Genomic DNA, 12,727 nt, shown 5'->3' on the forward strand with positions numbered 1-12,727 from the left:
CAAAAAAAAAGTAATGCTAGTATTTCCTCAGAGAATTTCCTCAACCTCGCTGGGGCTTGGAGGCCGTTACTTTACACCTTCCGTTGCCCCTCATCCCATCACGTTTTCGTTCCCTCCTTACTCAATTTCCATTTATGGTCCTTGCATACACCCACAATTTCTTTGTCCCTCTCCCTTTTCATGGTACTCACCTGGCAAAATCCTGATTAAAACCAACTCTGTCTACTTCATGCTATACCCCTTCAGCCAGAAGTGTTGTGGAAAAAAACCACCATGCTGACTGAGCTCACTTTAATGGAAGATCATGGTGACCTCAAGTCCCTCCTTCTGCCTGGCATCCCATCAGTTGCTTACTATTTCTTTAATAAGAATAATCAGTCGGGACTTCCATGTGCTGGCTTCAGCAACACGTATACTAAAACTGAAAAGATGCAGAGGAGATTAGCATGGCCCCTACACAAAGACAACATGCAAATTCGTGAAGAGGAAACTTCCATTTTCTTCCATTACCCCGACTTCCACACTTTGCAGTCTGCGACATCCTTGGAGCATGATGCTCAGTGTCATCCATATGCCACTACTCTAGTTGTCATTTACCTAAAAGGGCAGCATATTTGCTGGAGGTTAAAACACCTGGAGAGCATCAAGAGACCACTATATCGGGCACACTCCCTGGCAGTAGTACCTCTGCCTTGCATTGATACATTTCTTCTGTTTGACACTTTAGTAGGTGAACACAGCCTGTCTAGCCTAGGGACCTGAGCATATGTCCCCTGCCTGCATTTCTGCTGAACTGCAGGCACATGTCTCCATGGGTCAGCACTGGAACGAGGCTCATCTACAGACTGCTTTTGGTTCTTATAATTTTTAGCCCTGCTACCCAGTTGCTACCCAGAGCCCTGCACTAGATGTGGGCCAGGAGGGTAGGTTTGCAGATGTGTGTCCTGGGGAGTGGTGGGAAGCTAGAGGACAGCACCTGTGTAGGGTTGCCCACCAAGTGCTGCCTTACTTTCTGCTACCTCCACTGATATCTGCTAAAAGAGGCCATGCAGGACTTAAGAAAACAATATTGGGCATATTCATAATAAACCAAAAACAAACAAACAAACAAAAAAAACCTCAAACCTGTTGCTGTCGAGTGAGTTCTGACTCATAGCAACCCTGATGATACGGTGATATTCATAACGGCTGCCATTTATGGGGTATCTTTTATGTGCCAGGTGCTTCACATGTATTAACTCACTTAATTCTCACAGCTGCATTTCAAAGGCAAGTTTCATATGCTCGCTTTATAGATGAGAAAACTGAGGCTCAGAGAGAGTATGTAATGTATGGAAGCCTCACTGCTAATAAAGGGTGGAGTTGACATTCAGACCCAAGTTTGCTCAAGTTCAAATCTTGCGCTTCTTTTATGATGCTACTCAGTCTCCTGTAGGAAGGCTGTGGTCTCAGGAGTCCCTTGCTGAAGGTACCTATTGACATGGCTCTGGAAATAGTTTAAAACTGAATTCTGTGCTAAAATTTTTTCTAAGAAAGTCCACTAGGACTCTCCTGTGTTAACTGTAAACAAGTACAGTAATACCCCCAAACAAACTCCAGTAGTAACCACAGTAATGCAGAAAAAGCTACTGTTCTTATTTCATTCTAGTTTACTCTCTCTGGCAGTGGCTGGATCTGTGGTCCTAGTTCTTGTTGGTAGTCCTTCCCTTGATGAGGTCATTCCTTTAACTGCTGTGGTAGCTGGTGTCCAAAGTTGTCCCCCCCAATGACCATATCTTCTGTATTCATACCCTCTTCCTTTTACTCTAGTAGGCCCTGTGACTTGCTTTTGACCAATGTGGTGGAGGTAACACTGCATGACTTCTAAGTTTAAGTCATAAGAAGCCTTGCAACTTCTACCTCGATTTTCACACTTACTCCAGCAGAAGCCAGTCACCATGTAAGAAGCCCGACTACCTGAGCCCACCATGCTGTGAGAAAAGGCAGACTAGCTACATGGAAAGGTCATGTGAAGATAGAATGATGTCTGGTAGATTCCAGATGTTGTACCTGTCCCAGCTGAGTGGTCAGCCATGTGAGTGAAGAAACTGTTTTGAACGTTGGGCCCATTCACGTATTTAGACGACTCCAGCTTTGATTACCCTGTGACTGCAACTGCATGAAGACTTGAAATAACAACCACCAAGCTGAACTTAGTCAACCTACAGAATCTTGAGAAATAATAATATATTGCATTTAAGCCAATGTGTTCTAGGTCGTTTTGTTGTGCAGCAATAGATATTTGGAACATGTATCAATATAATTTGCATCCCCCTTCCAGACTTAGTGTTACTCCTTCTCCTCTTCATCTTGGTTTGTTTTCCTCTATAGCTCTTACCACCATCTGGCTCACTATGTATTTACCTATCTGTTATCTCCCTATCTCCACTGGAATATAAGCTCCAGGAAGGCACTTTATCTTCTTCACTACTATATTCCTATTGCCTGGAACAGTGTGTGTCATAAGGTAAGCATTCTATAAATATTTGTTTAATGAATGAATACATTTATTTGGTTGAGAAAATTTATTTAAATAGTCTCATGCCTGGGCTTCCCTCAATGGACACATCTGGAGCAGCCCAAAATGCCTCAGTCTTTGATTTTCTATTGACTCATACCTTCTAAAGGGAAGGGAGTGTGGTTCTGCTCTTTTAATACATATTGACCCTGAGAGAAAGGGACTAAAAGGGAAACAGAAGAATTAGGCCTTAATGGAGATGGCTATCAGATTCTAGTCAAATGCTGATGAGGAGTTCTTGTCAGTAGACCTGAACAGCACCCCCTTTCCTTGTACTCATTTCTGGAAGGAGTTGATTATTTCTCTTCATTTCACAAACAATTGTCAAACCTTGGCTCACTCTCTTACAACTTACAGATGTATTCCCTACTTTTCCAGAATTAGTGAGAATGAAGAAATTTACTTGGTTTGAAAACGAATTTTGAAATAGAATGTTTCAAGTGATTTAAAAGTTTGAAATCTAGATGTTTTGTTTGTATTGAAACATAGCCTGAGATATCTTTTTCTCAACTACTTTGTGGAGAAATTAAAAGTATAAAGATGTTTCTGCTGTTAGCTTTACCTTTAAAAAATTTTTTTACTTGGCATTTCTGGACAAAGAAAAAAGGGACTGAATGAAGCTCGCATATTCTTAAAGAAATAAGTTCTAGCAGGGTAAACAGCACAGTGGGAGGCAGGGGATTGCCTAGCCCTTCGTTAGAAGGGCTGGTTCTGTGCTAGCGAGGATTAGATGTGAAAACCCTGCTGTCTCCTGAGTCTCAGATTCAGATTTCTGGGTAGCACCTTCTCAGTCAAGAACACATACACACACTTTCCCAGGCACAAGGATGGTGCTGCCCCAACCCATTTAGACTTGTATGGAGAGAAAAGAAACACTGCCTCCGTCTTAAAGCATCGACGCAGACAGAGATAAAGCCCAGGCTCAAAAGCTCAGAACAACTGCGTCACAACTCAGGAAAGTATAAGAGTTACCTTTTCACAGAGGGCTAAGTTAGGTCATTTTCCCAGAACGTAGGGTGATTACAAAAAGTAGTTAAGCTTTTTAACTTCTTTCTAGGCTGAATCTAAGGAGCCCAGGTGATGCAGTAGTTAAGCGCTCAGTTTCTAACAAAAAGGTTGCTGGCTAGAACCCATAAGTGCTCTGTGGGAGAAAGATGTGGTGGTTTGCTTGCCTAAAGATTACAGTTCTTTTCTGCCCTATAAGGTTTCGGAATTGACTAGTTCTTCCTTTGAAACATTAGAGCATCCTGATGAAACTATTCCACTTAACAGATTAAAAAATTGAGGCTTGGAGAGACTTCATATCTTGCTCAAGATTAGCCAGGACTTGAGCACAAATCTTCAAATGTAAAGTCCATGTGCTGTCCATCGTGAACACTGCTACTGTAAAGTTAAACCCAAACCCATCACCGTCCAGCATGGTGATCCTATAGGACAGAGTTGAACTGCCCCATAGAGTTTCCAAGGAGCAGCTGGTGGATTCAAACTGTTGGTCTCTTGGTTAGTAGCCAAGCTCTTAACCACTGTGCCACCAGGCTCATTGTAAAGTTAAGCTACAAACTTACAAAATCTTTGAGATGGTCCTTGATAAGGTACTTAGGTGAACATGCCCTCATGTATTTTTTTCTGTGGAAAAGAAACCACTCCTAAATCTCCACGTGACTCTAACTGGAAAAATAAATATTGATCTGGTTTCCTCCTATAATTCTGAACTGTAGATCATAAGAGTTTAGAGTTCCAGTTCTACTTTGTCCAATACGGTCATTAAGAGTTGATGGCACGGGTTTGGTTTGGTTTGGGTTTATTTAGTCCAAATCCATTATAAGGTATAAGTATAAGGAAAAATTCAGAATAGCCTTATTTAAAACCACAACAAAAATTGACTTTAGACATAATTCAATTCTATTTTCACAGACACATTATTAGTAAATGAATCCACTGAAACAAAAATAATATTAGAGGTATTATTGAGACCACATCTGTTTGAAATATATGTTAGGGTAAGGGTGCAAGAATTGTCTTATGAAGACTGAGAAAGTACAATGAAGATTTTGGCTTTCATATAAGGTTTGAACTTGTAGATTCTTCCCAGTAATCAGATTTAGGGTTTAGATTATCTCAGGTGACTATCTTATAAAAACAATAGAAGCTTTAGTCAAGCACTAACATGCAAAAAACAAAAAACAAACACTTCTACCTTTAAAAAAAACAAACAAAAACCCAACGCGCACGCGCACGCACACACACACACACACGCACACACCCCAAAACACACACACATACCCCAAAAACAAAACCGAAAATGCCAAAACCAAAACCAAATCTTTTTCCTTTCAGGAACTAGTTTAGCAATAGTTTTAGCTGGAAGTTTTGGTAACAGCATCTACACATGCATGTTAATTAAACTTAACTTCTAACAACTTGAAGTTAAACTTTAATGACCTTTTATGGGTGAGTAATAAATTGTATGTAAATGAGTCATGGATGGAGAACTTAGTTTATGTAAAATGTGAAAAAACAGTATTGATTGATATACTGAAAAGAAGTCTTGGAGATCTGTTCTAGATCTAATTTTGCCGCCATAGGTCCTTGACCAAATCATTTAGCTCCTATAGGCCTCTGTTTCCTCTTCTGTAAAATGAGGTGGTTATGCTTGGCTAATTGTAATTAATGTTTGTGTAGCGCTCAAGTTTCCAAAGCTCTTTTATATACACGGTCTAACTTAATTCTTATAATTCTGTGAGGTGAGAACAGATACTCCTACCCTCATTATACGGTTGAAGAAACTGAGGTTCATAAAGGTTAAAAAATATACGGCCAAAGTCACACAGGTTGTTCATGGTAGAACTGGGATTCAGACTCAGCTCTTCAGGTACAATTCTGTGCAGCTTCTGTGGTGCCATACCTGCTACCTCTGAAAGTCCTATATAATGAAATTATGTTTACTCGTTCCTTAATTATAACCAGGCTTTTGAAGTGTCCTAAAAACTACTCAGCAGGTACAGCATGTGCTCTAGCCTGCAGGAGTGAATGCTCTATGGTTCCACCTTAGGAGGATCCAATTAAGTGGTAAGTTAATAGCCAACTTTATAGCCAAGCTAATAGAAAAGCCATGTGACACTGGCTCTGTCTTGTCAGACCAGCCATTTTTAAACTTCATGCTGTAAACAGTTTTCAAGCTGGAGGCACTGGTATCAGAGTAAGAATAATAGGGCCAACATGAATTCTCAGGAAACCAAAAGTTAGGATGCAAACATTTTAGAAAGAGTATGTCAAGGTGTAAACAATTGTTCTCAGGATGAATGTGTTTGTAACTAACAGAACTGTCAGGATGCAAACCATCTGGGAAGAATATGTAAACAATTTGCTCTTGGAAACATGTTGCTGTCCAGCAGATTCTAACTCGAGCTGAAGCTGATCTTATCCACAATCAATTATTAACTCCCTACCTTTCTTTTGCTCTCTATGTATATAGATCCCTCCTTGGTACAGTGGTTAAGTGTTTGGCTGCTAACCAGAAGGTCAGCGGTTCGAATCCACTGGCCACTCCTTGGAAACCCTATGGTATAATTCTACTCTGTCCTATAGGGTTGCCATGAGTTGGAATCAACTTGATGGCAACGAGTTTGGTTTGGTTTTTGGTCTCCCCTGGAATGGCAGAGCACTTTGTATTTTTACCTAGTGCTGCCCAACTATAGCTGTTCTATTCCTCAATAAAACTCCTTTTCTTTCACTCCTAACAGAGTATGAGATATTATTCATTGACAGTGTTGACTTAACGTCCTCTGATATTTGTTAGAATCTCTGAATGACTGTAAAAATGGATTCTCCCATTATTTGGTCATAGTAGCCAAAACACTTATGTGATGGTTAAGGTTGTGTGTCAACTTGGCTGGGTCCTGATTCTCAGTGGTTTGGCAGCTGTATGATGTATGACAATCTGTTGAAAAGGGGTTTCCTTGGGTGTGTGGCCTGTGTCAAATATAAGTGGACATCCTAGCAAGGCTTGTGGGCTTTTTGCTCGTGCTGGATTCTGCAGCTGGCTGCTTTTCATCTGACTTCTGGTTCTTGGGACTTGAGCTAGCAGCCTACCTGTGGTCTTGCCCGCCAATCTTATCTTTGCAGCATGTGAGCAGGAGTCCTGTTCTCTGACCTGTCATTCTTGGGTTCACCAGCCCCTGTGGCTACGTGTATCAGGAGAAGCCTCTATCCTGACCCACGGACTTGGGATGTTCCAGCTTCCACAACCACGTGAGCCATTTCCTTGGTATAAATCTCTTTCTATATATATTTATACACTTTACTGGTTTTGCTTCTCTAGAGAACCCAGCCTAAGACAAATTATAAATCAATAATGTAAAGAGTGTTCAATTAGTTTAAGATGTGATGTTATTTACTTCCAAGCTCTTTCCTCAGCTATTTGACCTGAGGCATTTGGTAAGAAGCCATTATTTCAGCAGTTCTTGGTTTCCACTTAAATTCAAGCCAACTATTACATCCATTTATATTTGCATGGCATCCTTTCATATTTTTCAAAGTGCTTTCACATTCATTATTTCATTCTATCCTTACCAAACCCTAATGTGTAGGTTGAAAGTGTTCTCTATGGTCTCCAAAACATCTTTTGAAGAATTAATTAGTTTATTTATTCCCTGATTTTCTGTCTGCTTGTATTGTACCGGGGCATTGCAGTTATCACCAAATAGACACAATAGGAGGATCACAGAACTTCCATGAAGACAGTACAGTGAAGAACAGTTAAGTGTGCTAAATACATCTAACTTAGTAGTGCTTCAAACCAAGATGCAACAATAATAAAAGCAAGATATGTTTCAAAAGCAATAAATCAGTCTAAAAAATGTAACCTAGCTTCAGTAATCAAATTTACAATTCCAAAGGATAAGGGAAAGCTGGCAGGGATTGGTGAAAATACCTGTATAACAGAAATGTCCATTACATGTAAGGATTCAGAAGCAGGCAAAAATAAATTAGTACTAATTATTTGAAAAGATAAAATAAGAAATATTGGAACATAATTTTACCATACTCCATGAATGTAGAAAGTAAGAGAAGAGAATGTGGAGTGAGGTTAATAGGTGATATAGTTTAAATAATTAGTATTCCTTTTTATGATAAAGTTTTAAATATTATTTGAAAATATCAGTTTTTCTTTTTATAGAGGAAAAATATCTGGAGGCATATACACTACTGTATTAGCAGCAGTTGTCAAGGAGAGAGCACTAGTTAGTATGAATCTCAATTTGACCTTACATAGCAGGTTCCAAGTTATTCTTGAAATATGTGCCAACAGTGTCCACATTCATAAAACAGTAAGGTCAGTTTCCTTTAAAAATTCCAACTGGAGTGTTACTGATCTGCCTGTAAACTTACTGTCCCTTGAGACATTTTAAGTCAGTGTGTTTCAGTCATTGGCCTATCAAAAATTGGCTTTGTGCCTCTCCCATAAATTCTGATGGACATGGGAGGAGGAAGGGAGAGAGGAGGGAATAAGATCAAGATATCACAAGATATAGGATCAAATATTATAAATCATAATATTTTAATTTATCCAGGAACAGAGAGAGCAGCATTTTCAGTCTAATGCCAGTCATAGTGTATTTTGGAACACCCAGGGCCTCTGAACAATTTTATTTTGACAAGGCTCCTAGAAAAAGCCTAAATTGGTTTACTGCCACTCTAGGGTGATCCTGGCTCTGGGCTGAGTTGTTTTCTAATTCTGTTCTGGTGGTGCAGTGGTTAAATGCTTGGCTGCTAACTAAAAAGTTGGTGGTTGGAACCCGCCAGCCTTCCATGGGAGAAAGATGTGGCAGTCTGCCTCTGTAAAGATTTGCAGCCTTGGAAACCCTATGGGGCAGCTCTACTCTGTGCTATAGATGGGGACACTATGAGTTGGAATCCACTTGTTGGTAGTGCCTTTGGTTTTTGTTTTTGAGTGCAGTTAAGCAGCTTCCCCAAACAGCCTTCCCCAGGCCCAAGCCTGTCAATTTACCCTAAGTCAACTCAGAAAGTCCTGAAAGGAGAGAAATTAGATTGGCAAACTTCCTCCTAATGGAGACCACCTTAACAACCCACTTCTCAAGCCTTTCTCCTCTTCTAGAACTATCTCTTCTATAGAGCTTTAGATTCTCACGTTACCTCAGAGGGTTACCAAGGGGATAAGATGAAATTACATAAATTGGAACATGGACAATGTACATTTTTAAAATTACGGTTGTCATTTTTGTTAATAAACCCTTGAAATAAGTCACCAAAGAGCCCTGTTAAGTGCAAGTCTGTCATAAAATCAGAGATGTTAAGGTAGGCAAGACTTTAGAACTCAATAGTCCAAACCCCTTATTTCAAGAATGAGGAAACTGAGACTCACAGAAGTAAAGTGGAGGGACATTGTTGGGTTGTTATACTTTCATTCATTTGTTATTAACAAATATTGTTCACTGAGATTCTAGTCTGAGCTAGGTGCTAGGAAAGCCAAGATGAATTACACACAAGGAGTACTCTGGAAACAGGGAAGCCAGAGTCAGAGGCAATTGAAAAGGAATGGGGAAGAGCAATGATGGGGCTGTGTAAACAGCCTGGTCATGCCAGACCCGCCAGGGATGCTGAGTCCCCTTAAGGCAACACACATTAAAAAGCACACAGAAAACAATGAGAATGAACCAACTATAGATACGTAGCTGTTGTTGAGTTGACTCATGGTGACTTATGTACAACAGAACAAAACATTGCCTGGTCATTCTCGCAATCGCCAGCATATTGGAGTCTAGTGTTGCAGCTATTGGGCCAGCCCATCTTACCAAGGGTCTCCTCCACCCTCCCTGGCCCTCTGCTTCACCAAACATGAAGTCCTTCTCCAGTGATTGATCCCTCCTGATGATGTGTTGCTATGAGTCGGAATTGACTGGACGGCAATGGGTTTGGTTTTTTTTTTTGGATGATGAGTATAAAGCAAGCAAATCAGACAGTGTTCTTTTGTGAACAATAAGGTTTTCACTGGTTAAATTTTAGAAGTAGATCACCAGGCTTTTCTTTCTACTGTACCTGATTCTGGAACTTGTCCACTATGGGTGACCCTGCTGGTATTTTATATACTAATGGTATAGCTTCCAGCATTACAGCAACACATATACCGCCACAGTAAATAAACTGACAAACAGGTGGTGATGACCAACAATAGCTACATGCAACATGCTGTGGGTGTCTCTCACAATGTTGAGCAAAAGAAGCTGGGCACAAAGGTGCATGCTGTGTGATCATTTACATAATCAGGATAGTGGTTACCTTTGGAGAGACAGAGACTGAAAGGTAGCATAGGCTTCTAGGGTTCTGGTGATGTTTCTGTTTCTTGATCGAGGAATATTCACTTTGCAAAATTTAATTGCATGCTGTATAATTATAATTTGTGCAAATTTCTGTGTGTATATTAAACTTCATTTATTTCAGTGCACAAACACCAGAAGATAAACTTGATAACTGGGAGCTCCTAAAGATTAAACACTTATCAAAAGACTTCACCAGAAGCGTAAAAAGAAAGCCTACAGATTGGGAACAAATTTTCAGCTACAATGTATCTGACAAGAACGTGATCTCTAAAATCTACAGAATTTCAACACCTCAAAAACAAAAAGACAAATCATCCAACTAAAAAACAGCAAAGGATATAAACAGAGACACTTCATCAGAGAAGACGTTCAGGCTGCTAACAGATTCTTGAAGAAATGCTCTCAATCATTAGCCATCAAACCTGTTGCCATGAAGCGGATTCCAACTCACAGAGACCCTATAGGCCAGAGTAGAACTGCTCCTTAGGGTTTCCAAAGAGCAGCTGGTGGATCCAAAGTGGAGAACATTTTGGTTAGCAGCTGAGCTATTAACCACGGTGCTCCGTCATTAGCCATTAGACCATTTAGAGAAATGAAAATCAAAACTACAATGAGACACAATCTCACCCTGACATTACTGGCACCAAAAGAGAAAAAAAAAAACAAAACAGAAAATAATAAATGTTGGAGAGGTTGGGGGGAGTTTGGAAGCCTTATGCACTGCTGGTGGGAACGTAACATGGTACAACCACTGTGAAAAATGATATGGCACCTCCTTAAAAAGCTAGAAATAGAAATACAGTATAATCCATCCCACTCCTAGGAATATATCCTAGAGAAATAAGAGCCGTCACATGAATAGACATATGCACACCCATGTTTATTGCAGCATTATTCACAATAGCAAAAAGATGGAAAAAACCTAAATGCCAAGCAACAGATGAATGGATAAACAAATTATGGTACATACACACAATGGAATATTCTGCAACAATAAAGAACAATGATGAATATGTGAAACATCTCACAACTTGGATGAATCTGGAAGGCATTAGGCTGAGTAAAATAAGTCAATCACAAAAGGACAATTATTGAAGGAGACCACTATTGTAAAAACTCAAGAAAATGTTTACACACAGAAAAAATATCTTTGCTGGCTATGAGGGGGGGAGGGATGAGGGGGAAAGTCACTAACTAGATAGTAGACAAGTGTCAACTTTGGTGAGAGGAAAGACAACACACAGTATAGGGTAAGTTAGCACAACCTGACCAAGGCAATGTCATAGAAGCCTCCTAGAAACATTCAAACACCTTGAGGGACTGAGTTGCTGGGGCTGAGGGTTGGGGACCATGGTCTTATGAGACATCTAGGTCAATTGGCTTAACATAATTCATAAAAAAATGTTCTGCATCCTACTTTGGCGAGTAATGTCTGAAGTGTTAAAAGCTTGTGTTAGCCATGTAGGATACATCTATTGGTCCCATCTCGTCCAGAGCAAAGGAGAATGAAGAAAACCGAAGACACAAGGATAATATTAGCCCAAAGGACTAAAGGACACCACATGAACCACAGCCTTCACTAGCCTGAGCCCAGAAAAACTGGATGGTGTCCAGCTACCACCACTGACCTCTCTGACAGGGATCACAATAGAAAGCCTTGTACAGAATAGGATAAAAATGTAGAACAAAATTTAAATTCACAAAAAAAGACTAGACTTACTGGTCTGACAGAGACTGGAGGAACCCCTGAGATTGTGGCCCCTGGACAACCTGCTAACACACAACCGAAGCTACTCCAGAAGCCCACTTTTCAGCCAAAGATTAGACAGGCCTATAAGACAAGCAATAACACACATGAGGAATATGCTTTTTAGTTCAATCAAGTACAGAGACCGAACACAGAACTTCTGCCCAAAGGCGAGATGAGAAGGCAGGAAGGCACAGGAAAACTGGACGAATGGACACAGGGACACTTTGGTGGAAAGGGGGCAGTGCTGGCACACTGTGGGGATTGCAGCTGATGTCACAAAACAATTTGCATATAAACTTTTGAATGAGAAACCAATTTGCACTGTAAACTTTCACCTAAAGCACAATAAAATTTAACAAACAACAACAACAAATGAATCTCTCAGAAAATCATACAGTATAGTGGAATGGGCACAGAATTTAAGGCTGAATGTAGCTGGGTATGAACTCTGGCTCTGCCATTCACTTGGGCTAAATACATCACTCTCTCTGAGTCTTGTTTCTATACCTATAAAAGGAGGCTAGTACTAACTTGCTGCATTACTTTAAGGATTAGTGATGATGTATACAAAGTGACTCACACAGGTCCTGGTACGTAGAAGGTGCTCAATAAGTTGTAGAATATATTCTCAATAGAAAATTAAATAGAAGGTAGATAACACCTTGGTAAGGACATTATAGTGCATATTCAACCCTGGGTCCCTTTCAACCCCTAGGATCTCTGATTCTATGTAACTTTCCAAAGGTCACACAGCTTGTAAATGGCAAGGCCTCTGTCCTGATAACAATCCACCCTAGTAGACAAGAGGGTTACTTAGCATCCAGCTAATATTCATCAGTTAATTAAATAATCTCATCAGCAATAATCGGGCTCCGAAGGGATAGGAACCTGTTCCTTTAACTTCTGAGTGTGCTTCAAAAAAGTTCAAAGAGGAGAAAGCCTGGGAAGGTTGTCCAAGTGGTGGATTCTGAACAGTTTACCAGGCACCTGTGGGAGTGAGAGAAGGTAGCTTTTAAAAAGTGGATTAAGTAACAAATTTGAAGATAAGCTTGGCTTGCCTCACCTTTCTTCAAATTTGAA

General features: G+C 40.2%; 1 non-coding gene across 1 annotated transcript; it reads left to right on the top strand.

Annotated features, from left to right (window-relative positions):
- Positions 1-391: 391 nt before the first annotated feature.
- On the top strand, positions 392-498 carry LOC111747826 (U6 spliceosomal RNA). Its single transcript, XR_002783773.1, has one exon. It is a non-coding gene; the product is annotated as a U6 spliceosomal RNA (small nuclear RNA).
- Positions 499-12,727: the final 12,229 nt, after the last annotated feature.

The sequence above is a fragment of the Loxodonta africana genome, chromosome 12 (genome assembly GCF_030014295.1).
Source record: "Loxodonta africana isolate mLoxAfr1 chromosome 12, mLoxAfr1.hap2, whole genome shotgun sequence".
Taxonomy (NCBI): Eukaryota; Metazoa; Chordata; class Mammalia; order Proboscidea; family Elephantidae; genus Loxodonta; species Loxodonta africana.